Below are 27,986 nucleotides of genomic sequence, written 5' to 3' on the forward strand. Positions count from 1 at the left end.
GCTGTGCGTTCAGAAGCGCTCGCGGCTGTACCCCCACGGCTGTACGGACCGTACCGCATCCGTAGCACCATCTCGCCAAAGCCCGTCCTGGCTGAGGCTCGCCACGTCGCGAACGGCACGAGCGACTGACGGCAGCCGGCGTCCCCCGTTTGCTTCCCCTGGAGAAGTGCCTGTTTCCCAGTGAGGGAACGGGACCTGCCCCCGGCTGCTCTGCCTCACATCCTCGCTGCAAGTCCTGTCCCGCAGAACGAGACCGGCTGTCAGACTACTTTCACACAGGAAACTTGGGCAATTACGTCAATAGTTTTAATCCAACAAAGATCAATTGCAGGCAAATACAGAGCCAGGTTTTCCTGCTCAGCTCTGCAGCTGCGGAAGCGCATCTCTTCCTTTTGCAGGGGAGAGGCCGCCGCCTCGAGGTGCCTCCTGCCAGGAGGGCGTTGGGTGCCCGTGCCGGCAGGGCTGGGGCTGGACGCCGTCTCCCCGGCAGTGAAGCACCGTCTCGCTCCCAGGGCAGACTCCTCCGCCTCTCCCCGGCTCGCAGTGGAAGAGGTTTCCTCCGCATGCCCATACTCTGCCTTCGTGGCCCCTTCGCTGCACACCGCCGGCGAAGAAACCTACCCAGAGTGATGCTCCCATACGCAAAGATCTCCGTGGACCCAGATCCTCAACTCTCGCACACACGGAAACAGCCCCACGTGCTGCCAAATCAAAAAGCCCTGCTATTAAACTTGTGGACTCAAACGCTGAGTCTTAAACTTTTAAAGTATTTTCAGCACGATAGAGCTCTTCTGCAAATGTAAGACTTTTTCATGCATTTTTTTTCCCGTTGTATCGGGGATTCTGTTTCACTAGAAAAAAATTAATCCAGCAGAATGCACCCCATTTAGTCACTAGTGGTAAAGTAAAATCTAGGGGGGGGGTTCAGTTTATGCCACAGGGCATTCATTTTTAAAAAGCAATTTCAGGTTTTAAAACACTTGCCAGTTTGCTTTCTGTACTGTCACGCCAACCCAGTTTCACCGCTGCCCCCCCGGGCATCCTGCGCCCTGTGGGGACCCTGTGTGAGCATCCCCTCCGCTCCCCTGTGAGCATCCCCTCTGCTCCCTTATGTGAGCATCCCCTCCGCTCCCCTGTGAGCATCCCTTCCGCTCCCTGTGTGAGCATCTCCTCCGCTCCCCTGTGAGCATCCCCTCTGCTCCCCCTGTGAGCATCCCCTCCGCTCCCTTATGTGAGCATCCCCTCTGCTCCCCGTGTGAGCATCCCCTCCGCTCCCCTGTGAGCTTCCCCTCCGCTCCCTGCACGCCTCCCGCTCGCTGAGCCGGGCTCCCCGCCGGCGCGACGGCTCAGAGGGGAAAGCTGGCTGCAACCCTGCCACGTCCAGCTGCACGAACCCCTTCCCATGAATGAATCACATCACCGTGAGCACAGAAATTATTTTTTATACCCTGGAAGGGAGCGTGACTAGACGGGTCCTATTTCATTTTTAGGTGGCAGTTCCCGCACAGCGCTGGAACGCCGCGGCACATCTCCAGGGCCTGGGCCACGGAGCACAGCCCAGAGGAGCGGCGTGCGGGGGGAGGCAGGGCAGAGGGACAGCCTGGCAGCAGAGACTGTCTCTAATGGGGATCTTAACAAAGTTATCAGTTTTGTGTTTAAGCCACTAAAGACGTGATACTGACAACAGCACAAATATATTGGAAGTCTGTTACACAAACACTCCTGAAAATTTTATATTTACATGGCAACCAGCTTATTATATTTACATGAACATCTGCTGCAGGTTCACTAAAATCTTTAAAACAGATGGACACGACGAAAAAGCTAGTAATTAACAAAGCTATATGTTGATTAAATCAGCGTGTGGTTAATTTTAATGATTACTGATCTTTATTAGGGTCCATAAGACTTCTCAAAATCAAATCCACTTTAGCTGACGTGCTGATTAGCTGCAGAGCCACAGCGGTGCTGCTCACCAGCGCGCCACAGCACGGCGACAGCCGTCGGCCGGCCGGCACTGCGCTCCTCCACGGGGCGCGGGTCTGATCCCGCTTCCAGTGAAATTACCTGGAGCAAGTACTTGTGGGTCTGTAGCCAGGAAGGGCTGTTGTGAGCATCCACTGTGGCTCGGACATAAAACTTTCCAGGATTAATTCCTTTCCAAGTGGAGCACCCTTTCAGAAAACCACAAACCAAGCTCCATTAAGACATTTTGGCAACGAGGAGTTGGCCATCAGCTCTGGTAGAATGCTCCAGTTACCACATTACGCCCACCGTACGCAAGATGTGCTTTTATCTCAGCTTCCAGCTTTAGACCTCCTTATATCCCCCTCCACTAAATTGAAAAGCTGTCCGTTATCAAACTTCTGCTCCCTGTGCTCATCCTCGCAGGCTGAGATCCGATCGCGCTTCGCCCACCTCATTCCTGAATTCAGCAGGCGGACCCCTTCCAGCCCCTCGTACCCGGCTTCTGCTGGCCCTCACCGCTCCGCTGCCCGCGCCCTCGCCGGATCCCGCTGTGCGGTCCCTCTCCGCCCCGCGCGCACCCGCGCAGCCCGGCAGAGGCTTCCGCAGCAGCCGGACCCTTGCCGGGTACGGCCACCCGCACCCTCCCCGAGCCCCCCGCCGCGGGCGCGGAGGGAGCCGGCCGAGCCCCGCGCAGAGGCGACCCCCGGCTGCCGCCGCTCTGCAGGGCTGCCCAGCCGCACCCCAGCCGCTCCCAGACGTCACGCTGGTGCGGAAGCAAATGCCACGCAGACGGCTGGCCTATTAATACTCTCCTCATCTGCCGCATTTGTCACCTCATTAAAAAAGAAAAGTCAATCTTATCTACTGGTCTTATTTTCCACACCCGCAAGTTGATTGACGCTAATTAGAATACATCCTAATTAATTATTCATTAATCCGGTCTCATATCAGCCATTCTGTTATCGTGCCTGGGACCAGCGCTGTGCTAACAGGCCTGGACTTACCCGCCTCGTACCGATCGCTCCCCCAGCGCCGGCACGAGGCGGGCAGAGCCTGCCCGTGCCGCCCAGGCCGCCGGCGCCGGGAGCCCGCGCTGCAGCTCGGGCTGGCAGGGACGCAGGCCGCAGCCTCGCCCGTCGCTCTCCCACCTTCTTCTGGCCAGTTCTGCTGGCGAGGAGAGAACAACGAGAAGATGTTACTTTTAGAAGAGCTTTGAATTCGTATCATTCAAAACTAACGTGCGGGCAACAAGTACCAATATAACTTCACGGCACCCACCAGGGAAGAAGCGGCCACGGTTTACTGGTCTGCGGCAAAGCGCTACCCAGGTATTGAGGGCACCGCTTAAACACCTCTGTGACCGAGAAACCCCACCGCGTTAGCGCCAGCTGCTTACGGCACAGGAGAGAACGTGAGCACCTGGGTGGACTTATCCCAGATAAAAGAGATGGCTCAGCCACCCTGAATTATCTTACCTCTAGAAAAAAAGGTAACTAATGAACACGAATAACTCGGTTTCTGGTGATATCCACAAAAATATGGCAATCCAGCAGTACAAATCCCCTGGCCAGTACCAGGTACCAACACTGGGTCGGAGCTACCAGTCAAGCCACCCTACCTCTCTAAAAATACACGTAGGGGGCAGGACAGCTTCATCTATCTTCTTATCACTATTTTCGGTGAACTAGGGCAAAAATTACTTCAGGAGGAAAAAAAAAAAGATCATTTTAACAGGCAACCTAGACCAGGATTGCAAAAAAAAACCCAATCTCTTCATGCTATCTGACTGTGATTTCAAATGAACAAACTGCAAAAAAGGAAAGCCAGTATCATAGGGTTAATTTATATCAAGGCAATTATGGTTTTTCTGTGGAAAACAAAACAAAATGCCACTCCCACGCTGTCTGGATCTTCTTCAGGGCAGCAATCTGCTTTACCCCAGCAAATTTGCCGGTAGGTCTGTTCGTCACGTCCCATTCACAGAGTGCCACACGAGCACACGCTTCTTTTAGTAATTGGTGGAAGAGTGCTGAACAGCCACATAAGCATTTTGGGATAAAGCATGAAAGAAAACTCTCTTGAGGCAATTTCTGCCACACAATGTCTCCAGATAGCATTGTAGGGCTTTCTGCACATCCCAGAGAAGAGATGTAGACTAAAACTCGCCATTCCCTGGGGAAAAAAATCGTATTAAAAATATGCGGACTGATTCTCTGTTTTGCAAGTGAAAAATAAATCAACTGGGAGTAAATTTTTGACGGGTTCTTTTGTCACTAACATAAACAACTACGCCAGAACCAGGACAACGGGAAGGCAAAGCCGCCAGTCTGCAGCTGCAGCAGGACATACTGCAACGGCGACAATACAGATTTCCATGACGGTGTGAGAAGCGCAGTACATTGCACTCGGCTGCTGGGGCTCAGTGGACAATTGCTACCATCCCTTTGTATCAGCAGGGCCAGGAAAGTCATCGATTCGGAGGCAAAGGGGTCCGTCTCGGGCTCCGCGCGGGACCAGCCAGGCCCTTGGTCCACAGGTCTAAGGAAGGACCAGGACCTGTGCCAACCAACCGCTGAGTTGCTCACCGTTATTTCAGCAGAGCCGCAAGAACACATGAAATGATCCAAACAGAATCAATGTTTGTATTGGAGATGTTTTAAAGTTTGATACGCTTGAAGTAGAATGGCTTACACAGTCTTGCAAATCCAGCCCGGTGTTACACTAATTGCTCCAAAGGAATTCACCAAACTGTGCAAACTGCTGAGTCTGTACCCTAAAAACCTTCCATAAATACCGGGCACCGGGATCCAAAATGCTTCAGTGCATCCTTGGAAGACAGGATTGTCATCGCAACTCTCAACTCAGTGGCAGTTTATACGTAAAGAAACCTTACCGATATCACGTTACTGTTGGTATAACCACTGAGGGCCTGAAACTGTAACATTGCCATTACTGGGAGTAGTCCTGGATTAATCTAGCCATGTACTTATTTAAAAAACATTGTTCTTTCTGCAAACATTTAAAAATAAACGACAAATTTTAATACTTAGAAAAAAAGCCCGTGCACCACACCACTTCCGTGCATTTCACTGTAGCAATGCCCTGTGCTTTCGTGTACGAAGTTTGCTCCTGCAAAAGTCTGTGGGAACACAATAGGATTTTACAGAACATTAAAAAGCATAGTTTTATCAATGAGGAAGCACACAAAAATGGCCTGATCTCTAAGCAAATAGATAACTCTGATTAAAAGAAAAAGGATTTAAAAACTCTAAAATGCTAAACTTAGCTATCGCAGATAAGAAATACTGCCGTATGCTGCCACATAGCTTCACTCTCATTCAGCAATCACAGGGATCAACAAAACATTGTCAGGAATTATTTCAGTTAGCATGGATGATACTGCAGAGATTAGATTAATTAAACCGATAAATCCCAAGCACGGATCAAAAGCATCCAATACGCAGAAAGCAAGCTGAGTGAAAGGCGGGAAGTGCTGCCAAGAAGATCCGCAAAGGTGCCACCAGTCCGGCGCGGCTGGCAAGCCTTGAACGCTAAAATAAAGAAATAACTCGAAGGAAAGGGAGGAAGTGCCAGGTGACTACGGGCGTGGGGTCTGGCTCGGCCGCGAGGCTGGCACTGAACCACCAGCGCCGCCGGCCCAAAGCGGGGCTCACGCAGCTCGTCTGGCCCGGGTCTCTCGTCCCTCGCCGCCGCGGGGACCGGCCGCCTGCGGCACCCACCGGCGCCCGTGCCGGGGCGAAGGGGCCGGCGGTGCAGGGGACCTCGCCCCCCACCATGCCCACCCCGGCGAGGAGCCACCTGAGCTCTGCCTCCTCCTCCTTCACCTGCAACGTGGTATTTCCAGCCTGCCGTTTTCAGAAAAATGGTGCAATCGCCAGGAAGAGCGAATTAAAGAAATGTCATCAGGAATATTCAGAGGTAATGGAAAACTAAAAGAGAAGCATGCAGAGAGATTTCTTATGCGGATATTTTCCCTTTGTGAGCCAGCTACTTACCAAAAGATAGCAATGCAAAAGAGCTGCCAGAAAGAGAGAGGTCGGTAATTCCAGCCACAGACTTCAGAGAAAAGCCTTTACAATATACTTTAAAATATACTTTATACAAATGTACTTTAAAAATTAGAGGGAGGATGTGTATTGTAATTCATTTTATATAGCATCTTCCTTGCCACTCGAAAGGAAGTGACATTTAGCATATCAATGACAATCACAAGTGACACTACTTTGGAAAATTAGCAAACCAGCAAAAAAGATAAATAATACCAGTGTCATCAGAGGAAACACAAATGTAGGCAGAAACAACCCCTAAACCTCAGAATAAACCTGTGGAACTCATTGCCGATGGATATTACTGAGAGTGAACATCTAATAGAATTCAGAAAAATATAGCTATGTATACGGGTGTTGAGATGAAACGCTCATTTCAGCTGGATATTATGGAAGAGGATATAAACCCTCTATGTTAGCACAGAAATACACTACGGATTTTTCCTATGGACAAAGGTTTCCATAATGATCCATTTCTGTGTTTTTTCTATGCCTTCTGAAATATCTGAACCTGCTAAATTATAGAAGAAAGAATAACAAAATGGATGGATTGTCGGTTTCATCTCATATATCAGCCCCTAAATTTTTGAGTAATAAGATGAGACTTAACTGGGAAAAACTGAAGACTATTAAGCAAGGGGGAAAAGCACATATTGAATAGGAAATGGAAACCTAGAAAGCAGTAAAAGCTAGAGACCTTGGGGCTGGATCGGACAGTAAATTAGAAATGAAAATGCAATAGAATTTGGCAGCAAAAAAGGTCAATGCAATTTGGGACTGTATGTGCCCAGACTTTCCGTCCCAGAGCAGGGAGGGCAGGGCCTATTACCAGTTTTCTAGATTTAAGCAGCTTGAATAAGTTACAAACAAATACCCACACATTTGGATGCTTAACCAAATCAAGCCTCAAAACCCTTTTGGATTTTCACTTTGATTTCTAACATCTTTATGTTTGGCTCCTTTTCTGAGAATTCAATCTGTTGTAGAAATGAATCTTTCAAGATAAGCATCTGCAGTTGCCAAGAGACTATTGTGTTAAGCCCGAGGATGATTTAGCATCCTTGCAAACTGGGATTTTGGAATTAGAAAAAATTGCTTTCCTTTTAGTAGCAGATACATTTCAGATGCCTGAGAACACGGCCGTTGCTTCTCAGAACTTCCGATTTAGTTATTCTCCCCCAAACCACAGCTATTTTACTTAAACAACACTTTCTTCTGAGGCCCATTACCCCAGCCGCTGGATAACACACACCAATAAATACAGAGGAGTCTCTGAAGGAGACACAAAATAGTCCTTTCATTTCCAAAGGCCCTGCAGCGACCTTCCCATTGCCAGAGCTCCATTTACTGCCATTTACTGATCTGTAACGCAATAGAAAGCACGACTGAAGAACAAGATTTCCTGCATAGTTTTTCCTCTGAAACTCAGGAATCTGACAGACTGAGTGGGGACTAAGCTCCAGAGCCATCAGCTGCCTCTAAAAATAAGTCTTACTAGTATTTAATGCCATAAGTATTTAAACATTATGGTGCAGTGAATAGCAAGGATTATTTTGTCTTTGCATGTGTAGTTGCTGCACTCTTTTTATAACCAAAATTACATCTTTCAGCTGTTCATTATTGTTTGATGTAACTAAATCTTCAATGTCAGGGAAGTTAAAATCACTTCAGCCTCGACATTCACTAGTAATTTTCTTTGAAGAAGATAGAAATTTATTTGGCTTGACCTAATGATTGAACTGAGGAGGTTTTCTTCAAGCATTCTGCCAAGCTAGACATATTTACTCGGTGTGCTCTAAAGTTGCATTACAAATGTTCCTTGTAAGTACAAACAGCTCAGGAAGCTTTTCAAGGACCGTGCATTGTTGAGATAAATCCAGTGCTAAAACCTGGGTGGATTTTTGAGAGCGGTCTTGAACCGGGAGGGAGGGACTTCCACTATTTCCCTTGAAGGCTACAGAAACACATTTTTCCAGGCATTTCACTTACAGGCTAAGAAGCAAACGCAGTCATTTAGAAAATGTAATCACCTGTAAACAGCATATTTCCTAACAGCATGGAGAAAACATTAAAAGTAAAATCTACTGAAGAGATCATTTATAAAATTTCAACTTAGGGCCAGTAAATGTCGTTTTCACCTCCCAGGTGTATGCACTTTGAAATAGGTAGCACTGAGAGAGCCGGGCAGGTCAGGGGAGCGAAGGTGTGCGATTTCGGGGCTCGCGCCCTGCACCTCCCCTCCTGGCCGCGTGGCAGCAGACGCCGGCGGTGCCCGCTGCCAGCGTCGCCCAGCGGCAGGGTCTCGCGAGCGCTTCCCACAGCCCTTCCGCACTGCTGGGTTTCACCGCTTCGTGCCGACTCCGAGGTGGGCTTTGCAGGCGCCTGGCTCTGAGGCGAGGTCTCCGTCCTGCCCAGCCCCATCCGGGAGCAGCGCCGGCACCACCGCCCAGCCACCTCGCTGCTCTGAAATAAACCAGCGTTGCGCCGCGCAAACTTACACGGGGGAGTTCAAGGCGGGAATGGGTTTGTCGGGAGAGGTCTGAGCACGACGGAGAGCTGGGGCTGCCCTAAAAATAGCGGGGGGGGCACGACAGCTTCTCGTGTGTGGCAAGCCCGTGAAAGCTGCAGGAATAACGTGGGGTTTCCCCCGGTGACCCAGCAGGCTTTGAATGTGCGAGGTTCACAGTTTCCAGAGTCCTCCAGAGCCCCCCCGGCCTGACGCCACAGCTGCAGTCCTTGCTCTCTTTCATCCACTTTGTAAGAAACTCACAATTATTTCTTGCTGGTCAAACTCTTTTAATTTTCCTGTTGGTCCTTTTGACCTAAACCGCAGGTTAACTGAGACCCAAATTATGTCTGTTGGATACAGCAAAGCACGTAGCAAGTAACCTTAAAAAAGGGGAGATTTTTTAAAGATCAAAAAGGCTTGATGTTGCTAGTTCTCCTCAGTCTTTAATTCTCGGTCATTACACCAACAAATTATAGGTTCAGATAAATGTACTCCTTTCTGGGTTCTTGGAAGACAGCAACAAAAAGAAATGTATTATCCTGCTCAGTACAATAATAAATGGAAATTCGTATTTGGCATCGAACTACCGGAAAAGAAAATGATGCTGAAGGAACTCTTGCTCAGAATTGCCCCAAAGCGTTCACCTTCACTCCCCACCAGCTGCGGAGACAGCTAATGACGATGCTCGAATGGTTTGCTGACTGTTACAGAACAGTCTGAAGTACCTTAAATTGTCCCAAATGGCAACGGTTGCGCCATGATGTGGACAGAAAGGTCAGAAATAATGGAACTCTGCCGCTAAGCCGTTCGCAAAAACGCTTAGCAAGCTCGGGGGCAGCTCCCTCTGTTTCACTGGGAAAACAAAGCTTTGCTTCGTTCCCTGACTCCGCGCCTTTGGTGACTACAGAGGTTCCTGCTCCCTGCATCGCGCGCGGGCGAGTCTAATTACCGGCGGCTGCAAAAGTTGTGTTAGAGGTCTGCCCATTAAAAATTCCACAGGAGTCACAATACTGAGCAGTTAGTGGAAACCAAAATGAAGATGCGTTGCAACGAGGACATCAGTCTAAAAGCCAAAAATTACATTTAAAAAAGTTATTTTTCGGTAGGAAGTTAATTTTGAAAACAACTACGGTGAAATAATGCCGGTTGCTATACAGATGGGAGTGAGACAGGCAGGAAATTAAAAACTAAGGTTTGTACCTGAACTCACCGCATACCCATGAAATGCCTATTCATTATCGTGTTAAACAAATGGAATTTGTCAGGCCTTCGGGGGTGTAAATTAAGAGTCCCTCCATTTGTTTCAGTGTAATGATACCTGCTTACACCAAGAGAGAAAACGTGGCTCGAAGTCCTCTTCCTTGTATTTAATCTTCTGGCTTTTGCTAAGCTATCAAAAGACATTTTTACAAAAAGTTACTCCTGCTAATTTTATCAGGCTGCCTTCAGAGGCTAGAAGCACTGAGTCCGATTTCTATCTTGGCTAAGTTGGTATAAAATCGGAGGCGCGCGCTGCTCTGGTGGCAATACCCTGAACTTCTGCAGAGCAGCGGAGATAATCCTCTGCCAGCCTCCAGGGCTTCTTTTCTAGTTGAGAGCCCACATTCAAATACCGATGAAGGGCAAGTGCTGCCTGGCTTCCTTCGTGCTGAAAATCCACCTAGTTCTGGTGGATCTAGCCCCGCTTACTATTCCCAGACCCTAAAATAATAGCTTTTTCCCTGCAAAACTTCACACGAGGGATCAATCTGTAAATTGCAGACATAACCAAATATATACCCTTTAGATAAACCTTCAAATAAGACTTTCTAAATCCCACATTTATGACAGAGGGAACTTGGTTCTTTTTTTGCATTTAAAACCCAAATCCACCAGTCATCCATTTATTCATCCCATTATTTCTCCTATGTAAGCCCCTGCGCAGACATGTAGCTCTTTAAAAATAATTTGAATCACCCTGTTTTAATGCTTGAGCACAATTATTTCAGAATCAAATAAACCAGGAAATGACTGGGTGAAAGAAAATGGTCTGCGCGTACCTGGGTGTAAGCGGTGATGGAAACACCGGCCGGGAGGAGGAGCAGCAAAACCAGGAGCGTGGGGCTGGGGCAGGGCAGGGGAGGGGAAGGGAGGGCAGGGGAGGGGAGGGGAGGATAGGGGACAGCAGGGCAGGGCAGGGCAGGGCAGGGCAGGGGAGGGGAAGGGAGGGCAGGGGAGGTGAGGGCAGGGCAGGGCAGGGGAGGTGAGGGCAGGGGAGGGGAGGGCAGGGCAGGGCAGGGCAGGGGAGGGCAGGGCAGGGGAGGGCAGGGCAGGGCAGGGCAGGGCAGGGGGAGCTGGCTGCAGGCAGCAGAACTGAGAGCTCAACGCCGCAATGCTTCTTCTCGCGGAGTCGTAGGCACTTCACTTACAATGGCACTGCCGCAGCTCGCGGGCTTGTCCCGTGGTCTCGGTGCCACCTCCCCGGGCAGGAGCCGCGTTCAGTTCTCCCACGAAAGGCAGAGCAGCCTTGCCAAGCCTCCAGCGAGGGAGCGGGGCCTTGGGCAGCTCGGGCAGCTCACAGGCCTCAGGGATTAACTCCTGCTTATTGTAATGAGAAATGAGATATCTGTGTAATTCTAAATGGCTTGCCCAACATTACGCAGGCAGTCTCTAGTAGAGCAAGACGTTGAACCGACAGGATACGAAGTGGGCCGGTGGCTGACTCGCCTGTGACTGCTGTGCTGCTGCTTCGTTTAGCTGATGATCAAGCACACAATGGACGGTTTGTAAGAACGCCTGTCTAGACTGGGCTGGAAGACCTCCGTAACGCAGCAGCAGTGACACAGCCAATGATGGCATCGCTGGGACCAAAAGAGTGACAATATGGAACTGGAGAGCCAGTGAGCGGTGGGCACACAACTGGGATTTGAGAAGAGCGATTAACTGGAATTTATATTAGTTAGGGGAATCACAAACCTATTTAAAACATGCTTACCATACCCAAACGTGAAGCGCCATCGACTCCATGGTTACACACCGGCGTTCGTAGTGGTGCCACAGAGACACAGTTCTGCCATACTGGAGCGTGCCCATCTGCTCTGGTAGGGAACTCTCATTGAAACACATGCTACGGAAATACAGCATATGGTTACCTTCAGTCAAAAACCAGCACTGCTATAAAGCAAGCAGGGGCTCCATCCGCAGCCAATATAATACATTCAGCGACAAATCCACTACAGTCCCGCCCTTCTTTCATTCAGTCAGAGGTTTCTGGAAGACAAAAGCTGCAAGGTGTCTGCAGCGTGCGGCGGAGCACCCACCAACGCTTGCACAACGAACAAGCCGCGTTGCGTTTGCTGAAGATGACCCCGGAGTTTGTCCAAAGGCTGTGAAGGGGCAGCAATCCTTACGATGCTGATGTCTGCCTTGGGCAACGCAGGAGGAGAGCAAGTGGAAAACTGCCTTCAGACCCAGTTCTGGCTGGTTTGAGCACTTGCTCCACCTGAGACACGTTTCAGGTTCACAGGCGTCACCGTCATCAGAAGTTTGAGACATATTTTTGTTTACAAGGTGTGCTGAGCCCTGTTCAGTGCTGGGGCTCTTGCTTTTGCCCAGCTGGGGATTTGGTCCGGGACGACGCTGCTTCTGGAACAGCTTCACAGCATTTATTCCTGCGGCAGCACTGAAGGGCCCCGTCCGTGCTACCCGGTGCAGGGCAGGTCCAGCTGGTGGGCACGGGGTGCTGTGCCCCGCGTCGTCCCCACCTCCGCACGCTGCTGCGGGGCAGCGGGGACAGGGACCTGCGAGGGGGCTGCAAGCCACTGGCACTGACGGAGAGCAAGAGCATCTGGGGAAAATGATTTAAAAGAAATTCACCGCCTGTATGTGAATACACTTTTACCCCAGGACATACCATTCTCTGCTTCTGTTAAGGCTCAGCTGCTTCCAAAGCTGGCTTCGGCTTCAGAGCCTTTCCCCTTTTGCTCCCTGAGTAAGAAGGGTGTTTTAAGGGAGTGGCCGCAATTTTTTCACAGTCGCTTTCCATGCCAGGGTTGCTTTGCTAAAGATCAACTATGCGTTGCTACAGTCGTGACTGCTCTTAGCTTCTGTTCTTCTGCACTTTTGTTCTCCAGCCATGCCCATCACATCCTCGTGATCACATTCAAGCAGTTCTTGAGATACACTACACATATCATTTTCTCTCCAAGAGTCCTGATGGCTTTGCAACTTAATTAAAATAGAACTTCAAAGGCTTTTTGTAATAGATTATAATATCTTTGGTTTCATGACATCTGTTAAAATTTACAACTAAGGATGTCACTTTTGGTGAAAAACATGTTCTTTTACACCCAGCCCATTTATTTGTGTATTTATTTAGTGACAGAGCATCTCGTTTATAAGAAACATGCAAAAGCAATCATTAATCATACTTTTGTCATAAAGCAGCTTCCCCAGCAGTTAACTAAAAATCCACAGACAAGCTGCTCGAATGTGGGTGTTCTGAAGACAGTCAACGAAACCTCGCAAATAAAGCTGATAGACTCACCTCTTTTTTTCAAAGTCTAGCAGAGATTTGGTAGAGGAAAACAAAGAATTGGCGAATGAGACACTGGAGTTAGCTGGAAAGTATACGGCACTACGGATGAGAGAGAAAAGTGAATCAAAAGCAGTCAGTGCCATCAGTATTTTCAGTGTATCAGAACCATTTCAGGATAAATTAAAAAGTGTTTTGATATCACTTACACAGCTCATAGGCTGTATCACAGCAGCAGTTTGATCCGTTCCTACTCCAGTGGGAAACAAGCGATACCAGCCACAGGCAGCCCCGTGTGACACCGTCACCGTGCTCAAGGCCATGCTCACTTCACTAGACAGGTATTGCTTCCAAGGCTTGTCCAGCCCTCCTGCCTGCCGGCGCCTCTGCCCGGAGCCCCGCGTGCCCAGGGTACAGGGCTCCGGCAGCGCCCTCGGTGGCAGCCATGCCACAGAAACCCGCCTCTTTGCCGGGGACGCGGCCACGACGGTGCCACAGAAAGCCACCTCTTTGCCGGGGACGCGGCCACGACGGTGCCACAGAAACCCGCCTCTTTGCCGGGGACACGGCCATGACGGTGCCACAGAAACCCGCCTCTTTGCTGGGGACACGGCCATGACGGTGCCACAGAAAGCCACCTCTTTGCCGGGGACGCGGCCACGACGGTGCCACAGAAAGCCACCTCTTTGCCGGGGACGCGGCCATGACGGTGCCACAGAAACCCGCCTCTTTGCCGGGGACGCGGCCACGACGGTGCCCTTCGGGCACGGTGGAAGGTCAGCACTTTGTTAAGTCTCCCCTCGTGTCTCCCGGCCATGCCTAGCTCACCTCCCAAGACCCCACCGACCACATCGGCCCTTGACAGGCGGCAACCGATCTTGTGTTCGCTTGGGGATTTGCATTTGTAACGCACCTCCCACCCCCGCCAAAACACCACGACAGGGCAAAAGAGAAGGAAAACTCCTGTAAAAAAGGAAGAAAGGCAGAAGGTCGTGCTGCACTTTAAGGTTTGATCTCACTCCAAGAGACACAAAGACCCAGCTGATCTCTGCGGTAGGGGACTTGACTGAACACACACACACTGCAAGTGCTAAGGGCCCATCTGGGAGGCTGGGCCAGACCCACATCCCCCGTCAGGTACCTAAGTGCTGGTTTTGTAACTTCACAGAGCATCCTCAAAACCGTCCCTCTGTCCGGCGCATGCTTTGGCTCTGGCTCCCCGCTGAGCACCCGTCCTGCGTCCCTGCCTGGTGCACGTGCTCCCCGAGGCCAGGCAGGGACGTCCGCCCGCAGCTCTCCGCCACAGCTCCCGCTGCAGCGCTCTCCCCCGCGCCAGGGACGAGGAGGCAGCGCGCGAAGGACGCGCAGACCCGCCTTCAGAAGGGCCCAGGAACGCGCTGGGGCAGGCCGGCTGCCCGGCGGCTGCAGGCTGGGCAGCGAGGGGGCCGCTCGCCGCCCCCGCCTGCCCCCAGCCCGGCCGGCGGCCGCAGGGCTGCCTCCTGCCACAGTCCCGCAGAAACACAAGCCAAGTATCGCCGCACGAAGGCTCTGATGTAGGGGATCAAATCGCTCTCTAGCATGAAGGGGCGAGTCCCTGAAGTTGTACGGATGCTGGTTTTGGCAGCTACAAGGGCCAGAGTCTCTTCTCCACGAGGTCCCACCGCTTTTGAAGCAGCCCACTGCTGCAGCAGAGGAGGACAAGGCACCAGCACAAACACAAAGTTCACTCAAGCTGAACATCTTCTTGTGGCTGTTTGTCTTGTTTTTGCAGCCAGTCTTTGCACGCTGTTATCAGAATAGTTGCAGAAAAGGTTTCACGCTTTTGTACATAATTCCTTTTAAAGAAATATGTTCTGCCTTGTTCTATGCTGTAATCAGTTTCAAAATGTTGGCATAATCATTTAAAGCACAACATGTCCGCTCATTTGGTTTCCAATTTGCCTTAACGATCATTCTTAGCCTCTGAAAAGGACTCTGGACGTGAAACAGTCTTTGCAAGTAAGCTGTGAGCCATCTGTACAGGGGTTGATTTCGGTACGTCAAAACGCTAGACTCTCCCTCTGTGGATCTCAGCCTTTTAAAGAACAACATCACCTTCTGTTGGTGAAGACCTCTCCGCGCCGCGTTACCCCCGCGGGCACCCGCAGCTCCCGCAGCGAGGGCTGGGTCCGGCACGGGCGCGGATGGTCGGGGCTGCCCTCTCCCCAGCGCCCGCCCCGCGGGGCTCTGCTGGGACCGCCCGCGCTCCCGCGGCTGTTTGCTTTTGGCTGTGCTCTCTGCGTTCGGGGATGATCTCCTCGCACGCTCCCCTGTTCCTCGCAGGACTCCTTCCTCCTGTGGCCGCCTTCAGAGAGCGCGCTGTCCTCGCCCGGGCTGAGAATTAACGTGCTTTGGTGTTGCCGCTCGGGCTGGCGTGGCTGTCCACTTTGAGATATAGGCATGAAGGTCACTATATGTGCAAATGATTAATGGACTAATATCTCTCCTGAGTTCTTCTCTACGCTTTAATGAATATACTCGGTATTCAGCATGAACCTAGAGGGTATGCAGCTCAGCTGATAAAACCCATCTTGCAAAAATCAATGAAAGATGAAAAGACCAGTGTCCATTACCAGAAGGGTTAGATGCAGTGCATCATCTTCACAACAACATAGCAGCACTAGCCTGTAAAGTACCATCTTACGTCTGCAGGTTGCTGTTTATTAAACATTAATAAACAACAAAAAAACATTTTGTGTCTGCACTGTGCTGCAGCAAACTAGAAATTGTCCTTGTCAGTCATTGATTTAAAGGTAAAAGAACTCAACTAATCCAAAATCCTCCATTATTGTGATTTTTTTCTTAAACATTACCTCTGCATTTTGGAGAATATAGACTTTGAAACACAAAACCCAACTGACTTAGAGACATGCAGAGAGCTGGGTGTCTGGGAAGCAGAACAAAGACTGGGTGGCAGTTCCACAAGATGGTTCTTCTCAAATGTGTGGTCAGCAGCAGTGACTGCTCTCAACGCCCTTAGGTTCTTGGGTGAACACCCCAAAGTGAGGGGCGGAGAGCAAACCAAGCCTTAGCTGGGCATGGTTGTCTCAGGTGACCAGCCTTTATCCCTAGGTACGGGCTGCTTCTTGGTAAGTGCAGAGGAAGAATCCAGAGCAGGTTGAAAAAAAACATTATCCCCTGGTGGGTTTTCTGGCAAACTCTGCAGCAGGATTACCAAAGTAGCTGGTGTGAAAGGACAACAGCAAAGTCACCTGCGAGAGCCCTGGGCTGTGGCAAGGCCCTGATGGGGTAAGTCAGACCTGAGCCGAGGCCGTCCAGGGCATGGGTGGAGGGAGCGGAGCTCCAGCCTTCTTCCTGCCCCAGGTCTAACGCTGCCTTCAGCCACGGAATATAGTTCATATTGTGTGCAGCCATAATTGTCATTCTTTTTCATAAAAAGCTAAAAATATTAGCTGTGTTACAACTGAACCTCTGAAAAGTAGTAAAGGCTCATGCTAGTGCTGTAAAAATGTTTTATACCTCCCATTCTAAAAGGCTGTCTTCAACCTCTCACACTTTGCTTTCCGAACTTTTGTGCTTTTTAATTACGTAGCAGTGAGAAAACAGCAAAGGCCATCTTAAAAAAAGAAAAGGTTTAAAACTGACAATAGGTTAGATCATTGATATTCTGAAGTACAAATAGACAGTACCATATTGCCTAGGCTACCTACACCACCTCCATGCATCACAAAGCTCAGATGGCCTCAAACTAGCCAGATCTAGCTGAAAAACATTATAAAAGCATAATTTTACTTTAGCTATTTTTTGCTAAACTGGCTGGGATATCCACAGCCTGAAATACTTTGAGCTCATTGTAGATAAGGGAGTTTTTGCATTATGACATGGGGTGATTTGATACGTAACTTTTCTTGACTATCTTTCCACATTCTGCACAATGCTGCAAATGCAAGATATGCCAAGTAGCACACAGCTATAGCAATTTGTTTGAATCTCTCTTGTATACTACTGTGAAGTGAATTGCGACACCTTTTGAAGTAAAACCCTCTTGCAGAAATAAAGCAGACTCCTAAAGAAGAAGGACGGTGGTATTACATTAGTTCAGCATGGTACAATATTCTTTCCCAGAAAATGGCATTTAGCAAACCTTGTATTTGCTTTATCATATTAGAGAAGACAGAAACCCAATAACGTTCACACATTTTCATAATCTGTTGCGAAGTGCATATATCTATGTGATATCAGCATGGGTTAGAAACAAATATCTCAACATCTGGAAGTGTGTTGGAAATGAACACTGCTGAATGTGAAAGAGGATTGCTGTCAAACTACAACAATACCATAGGTCTTGATGCATCCTGATCTCAAACTTCTCAATGTCTTCATGTAAATGAGTGAGTGCCCCAAGGCTATATTGTCTCCATTAATCACTAGTACAAGGATGACCAAACACCACATCTGTTGCGTAATTCTTGCAGAACTGACTCCTGCTTGACACTTCCACGTGACCCACTAGATACAAAGGCCAGAGATACAACCACGGTCATTGCTCAATCCGTCCACCATCAGTGACCTGGTTCAGTCTCACGTACATTGTAGTCTTCATAAAATACATAACTTAAAACATTCCGGGACCTTCACTTCTTGCATATGACCAGAGTAAGGAATTAAGAAGTGGGGCTCCATCTTTTGAGAAGGTCTTTGCTACTTCCTCGCTCATCTGCAACGCTCGGAACCAGCGACCTTCCCTATGGGACTGCTTACACGCTTTCTCAAAGCACCTCTTCAACGATCAAACATACTATTAGAAGAGTGGTAAGCTCCTAATGTAACTTGACGGGGCAAAGAGCCCTTTGGTAGTGCTCTGCGAGTGCCAAAAATCACAATAGCCTCTGCAGCATCACCCAAACGTAGGTTATTTTGTTTTTCAGTTTGTCCCTAACACATTCAACCTAAAGTAAAATTGTTGTGCATTAAGGGCTTTCATTCAGTCTTCTTTTAAAATTAGCTTTTACCACACCTACCAGAGATGGTTCATGCGTTCATAAATGCGGAAATGCGTCATCAGGATGAGATGCCTTGGTGAAGAGTCAGTCGTTAAATCCAGGTAGTAGATCTACTGAACCACAAATGCCGTGGTGCAAGGCTTGCCAGGACATTCTTACCTTCACCTTCTTCCTTCAGCAAAGTGCCTCTGGGCGCGGCGGGAGCCATCCATGCCACAATGTTTTGTAGAATCAAATCACCACTTCTGCAGTCTAGGGCAACATATATATATGAATCAAAGGGCATCTGTAGCAATAATATCAAATATGACAAGGCAAGTATGAACCGGGTCTAATAGCTAAAGACTTTTTGACTTTTTAAGATGTTCAATTGAACATTTAAAAGGTTTAGTCTCATATCAGGTCTAGAAAGCACCCTGGGGGCAGGCTTAAGTAACTACGCCATTAGGCAGTGAGCTGCAAATTGCTTATTAAGTCTGACTGAAACTGTAAAATTGCTTTTCACAATGCAAATTAATGTAAATAAGAACAATTGGTTACACATATCACAGACTATAAAATTGACGACAGATGATGCATACTGTTTTTTCCCCCTGAATTAACATTGCTTTAAAGTTAAATTTAGCGCGTGTTTAAGAGGTCTGGATGTTCCTATGATAAATTCTACCGATGCATTATAAACAGCAGGCACATCAGGATGTATATCCTCTATTATATGAAATATAAACCTCTCCTTAGGCAAGTCAGCGATACTTTCTTTCAAGCCTAATAGAAATACCACAAAGCAAGCCATATACTCAGCAACATATTCAGCCATATCTTAACTCATTCAGAAGAGTGAGATTAGGAATCAGTTATAAAGCCATTAGGACGGAAGGAGAAAAGCTGTGCATTTCAAAAGCATCGACAATCGATCAAAGCCCCCATGTCGAGCCTTTGGGCTCCAGTCAGTCACGAGCGGGAGCAGCTGTGTGCAGTGGCTAGCGCTCTCATTGCCAGGAGCTTTGACTGGGCATCGCATTTTTAAAATATTTTTCCAAAGATGCAACACAACGTAAATCAGAAAGGTCCCCTTCCTTGCCTCATCTTAGGTTAAACGGAGTCACCAGACGCAGGCACAACCGACTTAACTGCTTGGGAAGAACAAGGTGGACGTCAAGTGACCGACACCGTCAGTCTTGGTCGTCTGCCTCTATTCCACAAAGTCATCTTTCAGGAAAGTTCCTCGCCCACAGCAAGGGGCAGAGGCACTAGAGCAGTCAGAGCAGAGTTTTCCTGTTTGGTGGTGGGGGGTGTTCTTATCAGAGATTTTGCTTATCAGTATTAACATATGTTATCTGAATTTTTACATTCCCATTAGCTACAGAAATAACTGTCATAAGTTTATTACAGGCTTTTGCATAAATCAGATATCCTGATGGCTCCCTGAGGATCACAGCTTACCTCGGTGAGGGATGTAAAGGCTGTAAACCAGGCACGGGTAACCGCAGCACTTGATAACGGCCGCCGTACTCCCCACGTGCAAAGGGCGGCGTGCCGGCCGCGGTGCCGCGACCCCCCGTGCCGCGTGCCTGGCACAGCCCCGTGTCGAGGCCGATGCCGCGCCACGCGTGCGGGCGCGAGGGGCCAGCCGAGCCCAGGGCATGGGCAAGGGGAGCAGACGGCTGCCTGCAGACCAGCCTGGGGTCCCGTGGCCATGCCCTGCTGCCTCAGAAAATGGGGCAGAGGCACCTCGTAAAGCAAAGCTGAGACCATCCTTTAGCACCACACTTCCAGGCTGGGCTCTCAGGAAGAAGACAGCAGATGTCATGAGACCCATGAGGAAAATCAGCAGGGCTGGAAGCTCAGCCCACGTCTTGCACGGCCACGGGCAAGGGCGATGAACATCTTGGTGCAGCAACTGCTGTAATTTCAAGCCGTGTTCATCCCCTTCCTTCGTTGTTGCACTGCTGTGTTTTCAGCAGCATTTTCTTCTCTGTTTCTATCATTTTAATCGCTGTTTTAAAGAACAGTGTTTGGAAAAAGAGTCTGCTACAAGGTGCACAGGTCAAATAAACACCACGTTTGCTTATCTTCCAGAGTAATAAATTTTAAGGAAAAAAACAATTAGCCACAAGCTGGGACTGTTTTCTTTCAGCCTTGGGGACCTTTCAGTGGCAGTCAGCTTTCTGTGTCTCCCTCTCATTAATATATTGGTAGATACAGATTAGTTAGACAAAAAGAACTTACACCAAATTTGAAAACATTGACCTATATTTTAGGTTGGTTGTCTTGGTGTCCTCTGGGGTTTGTTCAGGTCTTGCTGTGTTTGGCTTTGCTGAATGCATTAGAATCTTTTTATGTCACATTACTCACTATCTGGGACATCATGTTAAAAGATTTTAATCCCTGTATCAGCCAAGCCATCCTTCTTTTCCTATAACATTATGGCTTTAACTGACATGTTACAGATAAAGGCTTCATTTAAATAAACTACAGCTCGCAAGCATTCAACAAGAAGATAAAATGGCATCGACGACGTTGTATTGAGGGCCAGTCCCCTGGCAACGGCTGGAAGCTGGGTGGCAATGAGCAGCAGGAACCCGTGCAAAGGGGTACGAGGGGACCAGAGCCGCTCGGCCGGGAAACCTCCCCGTGGCCTGTCAGCAGCTTCCAAATGCCAGCATGTCTGCGACCTGTCTCCACCTGGCCTCCAGCAAGTCTTTCTCCTCTCCTGTATCCTCAGCAGTTTGATGGTTACGGAGCTACACCTCCAGTGGCCACCCCGTCAGGCGCCGCTCCCGAAGCTCGGGGGAGCTCCACTGCAGGTGAGGAAGGAGGTTTGAACATCACCTGCTTCCCCCACGACCTCCAGCCCCGTTGCCGGCAGGGACCCGGCCAGCGCCTGGTCCCACGGCCCTGCCTGACCGGCGTCGGCTGGTGGCATCAGGCTTTTCAGGTTCCCCCAGCTATCGCGCGACTCGTGCTGGTACAAACAACCCTCAGATCAGCTTCTGCAGAGGATGGAAAATGGTATTCTCTCCTTGCAGGGTCGTCCCGTCCTCCCCCATGGAAAAATCAATAGCCCAGAAACTCAAAAACGTCTGGATCCGTAGCATTTCCATTGCCCCAGGTCTCAGCTGTGATCTTCTTTACAGTCAAGCAATAATCCGATGGAAGCTGTTGTTGTACTCTGTATCTGAACATATTTCTTTGATAATAGTGTTCAGCACATGCACCTGGTCTGAAAACCTGTATTACCTGACAACAAAGTACAAAATGAATTCTGAAAACCACCAAATTTGAATGTTAAAAGGCTGATTTCTAAGCATCATGGCATTCCCTGTAAATTACTAATGGTAAAATACAAGACTTTATGATACTAACAGACACAGTTATTTATTAGGATTTTTGAAATGCTGGAAACAGGATCCCTATGCACATAAAATCGTAGTGATTTATTTTAATGCATTTTGTAAGTAAATTCTTAACAGATGGATGGAGCACCAGAAGGGTAGCACTAGGGAGTCAGCAGGTGGACAGAGAAGCCAAGAATGGACTGGCACTGATCAGATTATCAAATCCAAATACCTTGAGACAAGCACAAGCTGCCCACAAAATAGGCTGGCGCTGACCAGATAAACAAGCAAAAATAGCATGGAACTGCAGACCTTTCACAGCATCCTCTTCCAGACCCAGGGCTCCTTCCTGGGGGCTAAGGCACTGCCACAGAGGCTTCCGACAGCCGTTCCCCATGTGCCCAAAGCCGATGAGGCCGCTCAATGGGAGACAGAGCGCTGCTGGTTCCCAGGACTCACGGCAGGAATTCGCTGCCTCGCACGTAGCCATGAACATATGCCCAGTCTCTGCGGCGCTATCCTATACACACACGTATACACGTGTTTTGAGAGCTCCCCATTGCTAATGTGTCCTTATAAATGCTCTTGCCAGAGCAAATCAAATTTGAATTATCAGGCTGTCATTCAGTTGTTACAAATAATCCTTGTAATTTTGCCCAAATAAAAAATGGTCTTTAGAACAACTATAGTGCTAATGACCAGATATGCCTTTGTCTTCTCCTGCTTTCTGACATCGCCCGTCCTGTTTCACCCTGCGCTGACTTCTCCGCTGTCCATGCAGCTCTTGCCTAGGTCCAGCCGTCACTGCCGAGGTGGGGCTTCAGCAAAGTCGCACCAGCTTCACCACGGGAAGGTACTTTCACTTCGGTCTGAAGGGCTGGCCCGGGCGCAGGTCTTTACTCCTGGACAGCTGAACGATTTGAATTCTATTCCCGACCTTCAGCCTCCACTCAGAACAACCAGCTCTGGCATGTTTAGATAAGGTTATTCCATGTGTATGTTATGCCACGATTCGTAACAGGTCTCTTCACCACTTTTATTGCCTTATCATCCCATTTCCCTACTGACAAAAATAACTTTCAACTTCCCTGTAACATTATCTGTAAAAAATGAGGGAATACTAACTCTGGCTCCAGACCAGCAGAGCCCTCGCCCGCACACTTAGCTCTTGCCATGGCTGCTGGCCCGTTGGACTCAGGGAGGGATTCAACGTGCACAAGGCACGGCAACGGCCCTACTGAGAAACAGAGAGACAGAAAATTCACAGTGTTAAGTGCTCAAAATAAGAATACTCAAAACCTGCAGAAGAAATCAATCCTTCTGGGTCTCTTTTCCGCTATAATGATTGGAGGTGTTGATGTAACAATTACAACAAAACCCTCTCCAAAAAAACTTGTAACGTGTACGTCAGCAGTACCTTTTAACGAGATCAGCCTGAGGGACAGTCAATGTGTGCCATTCCACTTGTTGCTTCACGTCGTTACATACGTGTCTTGACAGGCTCTTCTGCAGCTGAAAAGATTGTTTATGATGTTTCAGAGGAAGAGGAGCTTTCACTGGCGAAACCAAAATCCTAACCACAACTGAAGGTGTGGTTTCTTTCTCTTATCCTTGAAATAATCATTTACTCAAAACACATTTCCAGAGATTATTATACCCAAGTTACACATCTGCAAAAACTCAAGGAGTTATGCTCGTCAAAAGAGAGGTAAGAGCCTCACATACTAAAGTGTGACTGAAACAACCTTTTGCTGTCTTATAAACATTTCCTGGATTAAATCTTGCCCGGTCCCTTGCTGTTCTGAAAGCAGTTGCACGGTTTAATAACATCTATTTGGGATTACTGTAATTCCCTGTTTGCAGTCCTGCCAGCTTCGCTGCTGCAGAAGCTGCATTCTGTGCCCAACGCCACAGCTCGAACCATCTAAGAGCGGGTCTGTCGCGAGGCTTCGCCAGCAGCTCCTCCCCTCACCGCAGCGCAGCGTTCCTCCCGAGCTTTCCAGACAGAAAGAGGCGCGAGAATAGATTACTGAAGTGAATTTTTAGCTACACACTAAGATCATTAAGGTCTCATCTTGTAGTCCGATGAGAATCATTAAATACAAGGGAAGTCAGCTAAAGACTGAGTGCCTCGTTTCATTAGTGCTTAACTATTGTTCACCATAAATCTCGAACAAGATGTTTTGGACAGTGTGCTTTACCCTTCTGTTTTGCAGATTTACTGCTCCTGTGGCTCCTTCTTCCAGAGCTTCTTTCCTGTCATTGCCGTATTTTACTTTTTTTAACAGAAAAACTTGCCTCAGCTGCCTAAAATGTAATTTTCAGCCACAATCTATTTAATACATTAAATGTGATTGTGACAATGTTATCTGAGTGACGATACAAGTAAATAAATCAACACCTTTTTACAGCTGCTGTAAGGACTGATTTTTCCCCTTGGCTGAGTTTTCTACACATTCATGTATTGACTTAATTCTCAGTGATCAAAGCACATATTGGCTTCTGGATACAGCGCTGACACGTGTAAACTGAGATGTGCCTAACAAGCCAAAATATTGCTGGTCAACATTTCCAGAAATGACTGACTGCTTCGTGTGGTCAGCTTGCAACGTTTTCAGCATGTCATTTCTCAGTATATTATTTTATTTATTTGTTATTTTTTGGGAAACGGAGGCCCTCAAAATAACTATTCCTTTCAAGAAATTTTGGCTGCACTCTTTGTGCAAGCAGTGTTCCCACTAAACATGAAACACGAAACACGAGCAAGTGGTACCGCCAGCCTTAACACAAAACAAACGACAGCCCCAGATACGGTGAGGCTGTAGGAACCACGAGGTCCTTCAGCAGCCGGGCCAGAACCAGAGTCCAGCACCTGCACGTTCCTTGCAAACAACCTCGGTACTGCTGTTGTGGCCATGCTGGCGAAAGGGTGCAAAAGGAGGCGAGATTTGCAGGGAGGAATAACGCGGTTTAGTAAGTCAATGAATGGTTGACTTCTGGTATAGTTGGAAAAAATGCAAAATGCACACAACTCCTGCCTGAGAACTGAAACAGAAGCTGTAGATGTTATTCGTGTATGGGAGAAATGGAAGTTCTAACGAAGACTTGGAGTCAGTCTCACTCTGCCATTAATATCTATAGGCAAAAGAATGCCTCATGTTACTTTACTGCTGTTTAAGTGTTTTAATAGCACTCAGCTGAAACGTTCAATCCCTAGTTAATATCCAAACACCAGGTATTTTGCTGCCTGAAGTTCCACCAGTGAACTGTGAAACCAAGGCTTAATCTACCGGAAAGCCCGAGGTGAAAAAGCGCTTTGCTGTCCTTACCCTCAGGGTCCTACCAGGAACAGATCCCGGGTGCGCGGGCTTGCCACCGTGGCCGTGCTACAGCTAACGCTGAGCAGCCACGCATCTACCACACTCAATGATACTAACCAAGCCTGAGTTTAGCAATACCAGCTTAACTTCACGCTGAGGGTTTGTTCCTGGACTATACTCAGCCAACTAATTAAGATTACGGTCTGGCCAGAGAACTGGGATGAGCATGGTGAGGGGAAAATAACTCCTCAGACAATGCGGCCACGCTTCCAATCTCTTGGCCAAGATCTCCAATTTCCTTTCACCTCTGGTGGAAATAAGCACAAGGTACAATGTAATTCTGCTAGTGTAAATACATCTGTCATATCGTGTTAAGTAGCACCTTCCTTTTCAAACTGAGTTTATATTTCTTTGAAAATCCCCAAAAAGTGAGATTCCTGGCAGCTGTTGTGGCTCTGCTGGAGCACAGAGAACCCCTCCAGCCGGCGCCCGGCTGAGCTCCCGTTAATAAGCCTTTGATGAGCGAGAGTCAGCAGCATCTGTGCTGCGCCCGCCCCGGGCACTGAGCTGCTGCGCCGGCTCTGGCGGGTCCGGCTGGCCGGGGCTCTGCCGCCGCTGCCAAACCGCGCCCAGAGCGGCACGTGGCCGCGGCGGAGGGAGAGAGGGCCAAGCGCTGGGGCTGCCTGGCACCTTTCTAATCACACAGCGAGCTTACATCTGGGTCAGATAGGCTGACATACGAAAACTGAAGCTGAAACAAGAATCGTATGACGCACGAATGACTGCTCGGAGACAGAAAGAAGAGGGAATTGCTGCTTTGCCTCCTGCGGAAGAGGAGGGAGCCTGACGGTGCGGCATCGCCTGGGACCGGGGGAGCCGGCCAAGGGCCCCGCGCTGCCGGTTCAAGGTGGATCTCTGCAGTGAGTCCTTGAGCGAGAAGGCTACAGAGTCAGTGTCTCTTAGTCCCAGTTAATAATTCATTTTTTAAAGACGATGGGAGTTGTGTAACTCTGTGAACAGGTAATTAGAGTCTTGGTCTGGAATAAAGTTCAGAATCAGGATACAAAATTGTTCCAAAATAAAGAACTGAGCCTAGGTTTTCTCCATCCCCAAAGACACACTAGCAGAAAGCCTGCTCCAGTTTTCTTCCCTCCTCCTTCCCCTTTGTAAGGTGCCCAGGGTCTCACTGCTCCAGGGCTGAACAGACACAAATCTCACAGTCCCAAGCAATGTGAAAGTTCTGGCTCTATTCTCAGTTTTTCCTTTTAAGCCCTGGCTTTAATTTGCCAGCCTGGCATTTCACAGGTGATGGAGCGGATTGCTGTGTTCGAGTCTGCAGGCGCCACGTTCACAACGCTTGTGTCCCAAGGACAGCGGGAGCAGGGTGACTGTTCGAAAACCCGCGCTGGAGATCCCGGGGAAAAGCTGTGGCCAAAGACTACAGGCAGCAGCCAGGACAACGTGAGCTCTTGCAGCTGGCTGAATCAAAATCCTTCCCCAGCAGCTTGTGGCCTAGGCAAAACAAGGCACCGATCCAGTGTTTGACCTTACTCCTTTTTACACACCAGAGCAGTTATATTAAGCGTACACTTAAGTGTTTTGCTGGACCAGCCCTTCCCAGCCTGATCTCTCTGTGGCTGCAGGCACGTGCTCAGGTAATACGCAGGTAAAACAGCTCCCTCAGTCAGGGCTCAGGGACGGTGACAGAAAACAGCAGCCAGCTTGTGTGCCAGCACAAGGCGGGGGAAGCTAGATGGCATAAAGTAAAAAGTTAATCAGCTGTGCTAGATAAGATGCCAGGAGAAAAGTTCGTCCAAGCCCACGCGCTGGACTTGCAGCGCAGCAGGGAACACTTGCAGGGGGGCTGGAACATGCATCTGTCAGATGACAAGCCTGTCACTCCTTCCAGCCTTAGAGATGTATCTGCTGGGAATGCAGCCAGGGATGCCATTAATGGATTAGAGTTAAACATGTTAATAATGGACACCCTAGGGAACCACCCCCTCCCAAAGAAAGAAGGAAAAAAATAAAGTAAAAGAAACCTCTGTAACCACTGTAGTGGGCCAAAGTACACCAAAAATCAGCATGAAAGTAATTTCCACATAGATGTTGTCACTGCGTTTCCTGTGCATTTTGCAACAGAGCATTTAAAAGGTCAAATAAAAAGACTTTGTTTGCAATGTAAAAGTCAATGGCTTGAAAACACGTTACACAGTAATCTGCCGGCGCGGAGCGGTGCCTCTTTCGAGCCGCCTTGCCATGCTGATTGCAATGCACTTTACACAGCTGGGCAGGCCCACAGGTGGCCGAAGCGGGGCAGGAAGGTGGCTGCCTGTTAGAGAGTGAAGGATTATGCAAAAGAGAGGACATTTCCCAGGGAATGAGCTTGCATCGGCTATTAACACCAGTGACCACCTAAAGCAGGTGGCCGTAAGTACAGGGGGGCCATAAATGCAGGTTTCAGTGTACTGCAGGACACTCACCGTAACCACCTGGCCATGGCAAACAATGACTTGGCAACTGCCTTCTGCATAAAGGGAGCCAGAAGCCCCCCTTTCGTCCCAGAACTTTAAAAATCCCTCCAGCTGGTGAAAGTGGAGCATCTTTAAAAAGGTCTTTGCTGGCAGATGCTGAGTACAACCTGCAGAGAGAGAAGTGCACAGCCGGGTTTTACCGCTGCTAAACCAGCACCCCAGCAGTATCGGGGGGGAACATCTGGACTAGAAGGCAATCCAGAGTCTCGACTGCTAGCGTCATTTGAACTTCTCTTCCTTATTTCCCTACGTGCCTACCAAGATAGCTGTCGGGCTAGCTGCCGCGGCATTTTACAGATACCAAGGAAATACTGTCCCCACTTAGTTCAGGCTTGCAGCGTGCCTGTTATTAGGTAGAACAAGAACAGATTGAAGAGAGAAGCTAAACTAGTTGGCTACGTTTATATGCAAGCCATCGGTGGCAGATTGCCTCTCTCTGGCCTCACGGTTGCTCTCCTTTCTCATGTCCTATCACTCCTATCTGATATGGAGCATTTAAACGCTACACCAAAATCTAGGCTAGATAAATATAGCTGCTTGCTGAGTCACCATCAACAAAGATTCCTCAGGTTCCTCAGATAGCAATATCAGACAATATCTTAGCATAATTCACAAAGTTATGACAAAGATTTAACATTATATGTGTACAAATGAGTCTAGTAAAATAAAATAAAGGCTAACAAGCCACCTGCTTCATGACACAAACTTCCATAAATGTCATGAAATTTTATGCT

The 27,986-nt window shown here is 48.7% G+C and overlaps 1 protein-coding gene and 2 long non-coding RNA genes across 7 annotated transcripts in view; 1 reads left to right on the forward strand and 2 right to left on the reverse strand.

The window, feature by feature from the left end:
- ACADM (acyl-CoA dehydrogenase medium chain) overlaps nucleotides 1-27,986 on the forward strand; it is a 769,283-nt gene that overhangs the window by 240,104 nt on the left and 501,193 nt on the right. The window lies entirely within an intron of this gene.
- LOC142412057 (uncharacterized) lies at nucleotides 10,818-18,318 on the reverse strand. Its single transcript, XR_012776356.1, has 3 exons — nucleotides 18,220-18,318; nucleotides 11,524-11,650; nucleotides 10,818-11,384 (listed from the first exon to the last, which is right to left on the reverse strand). It is a non-coding gene; the product is annotated as an uncharacterized LOC142412057 (long non-coding RNA).
- LOC142412991 (uncharacterized) overlaps nucleotides 22,102-27,986 on the reverse strand; it is a 57,449-nt gene continuing 51,564 nt past the window's right edge. Inside the window, exons 6-7 of one of the 4 annotated variants that reach the window (XR_012776657.1) lie at nucleotides 22,816-22,910; nucleotides 22,102-22,635 (exon numbers count right to left, since the gene is read on the reverse strand). This is a non-coding gene — a long non-coding RNA (uncharacterized LOC142412991). Of the gene's footprint in view, nucleotides 22,636-22,815; nucleotides 22,911-24,815; nucleotides 26,468-26,500; nucleotides 26,642-27,201; nucleotides 27,360-27,986 lie in introns of those variants that run through there. The other 3 variants (XR_012776659.1, XR_012776658.1, XR_012776661.1) reach the window with 3 other exon arrangements.

This window comes from Mycteria americana, chromosome 7 (assembly GCF_035582795.1).
Source record: "Mycteria americana isolate JAX WOST 10 ecotype Jacksonville Zoo and Gardens chromosome 7, USCA_MyAme_1.0, whole genome shotgun sequence".
In the NCBI taxonomy this organism is placed as follows: domain Eukaryota; kingdom Metazoa; phylum Chordata; class Aves; order Ciconiiformes; family Ciconiidae; genus Mycteria; species Mycteria americana.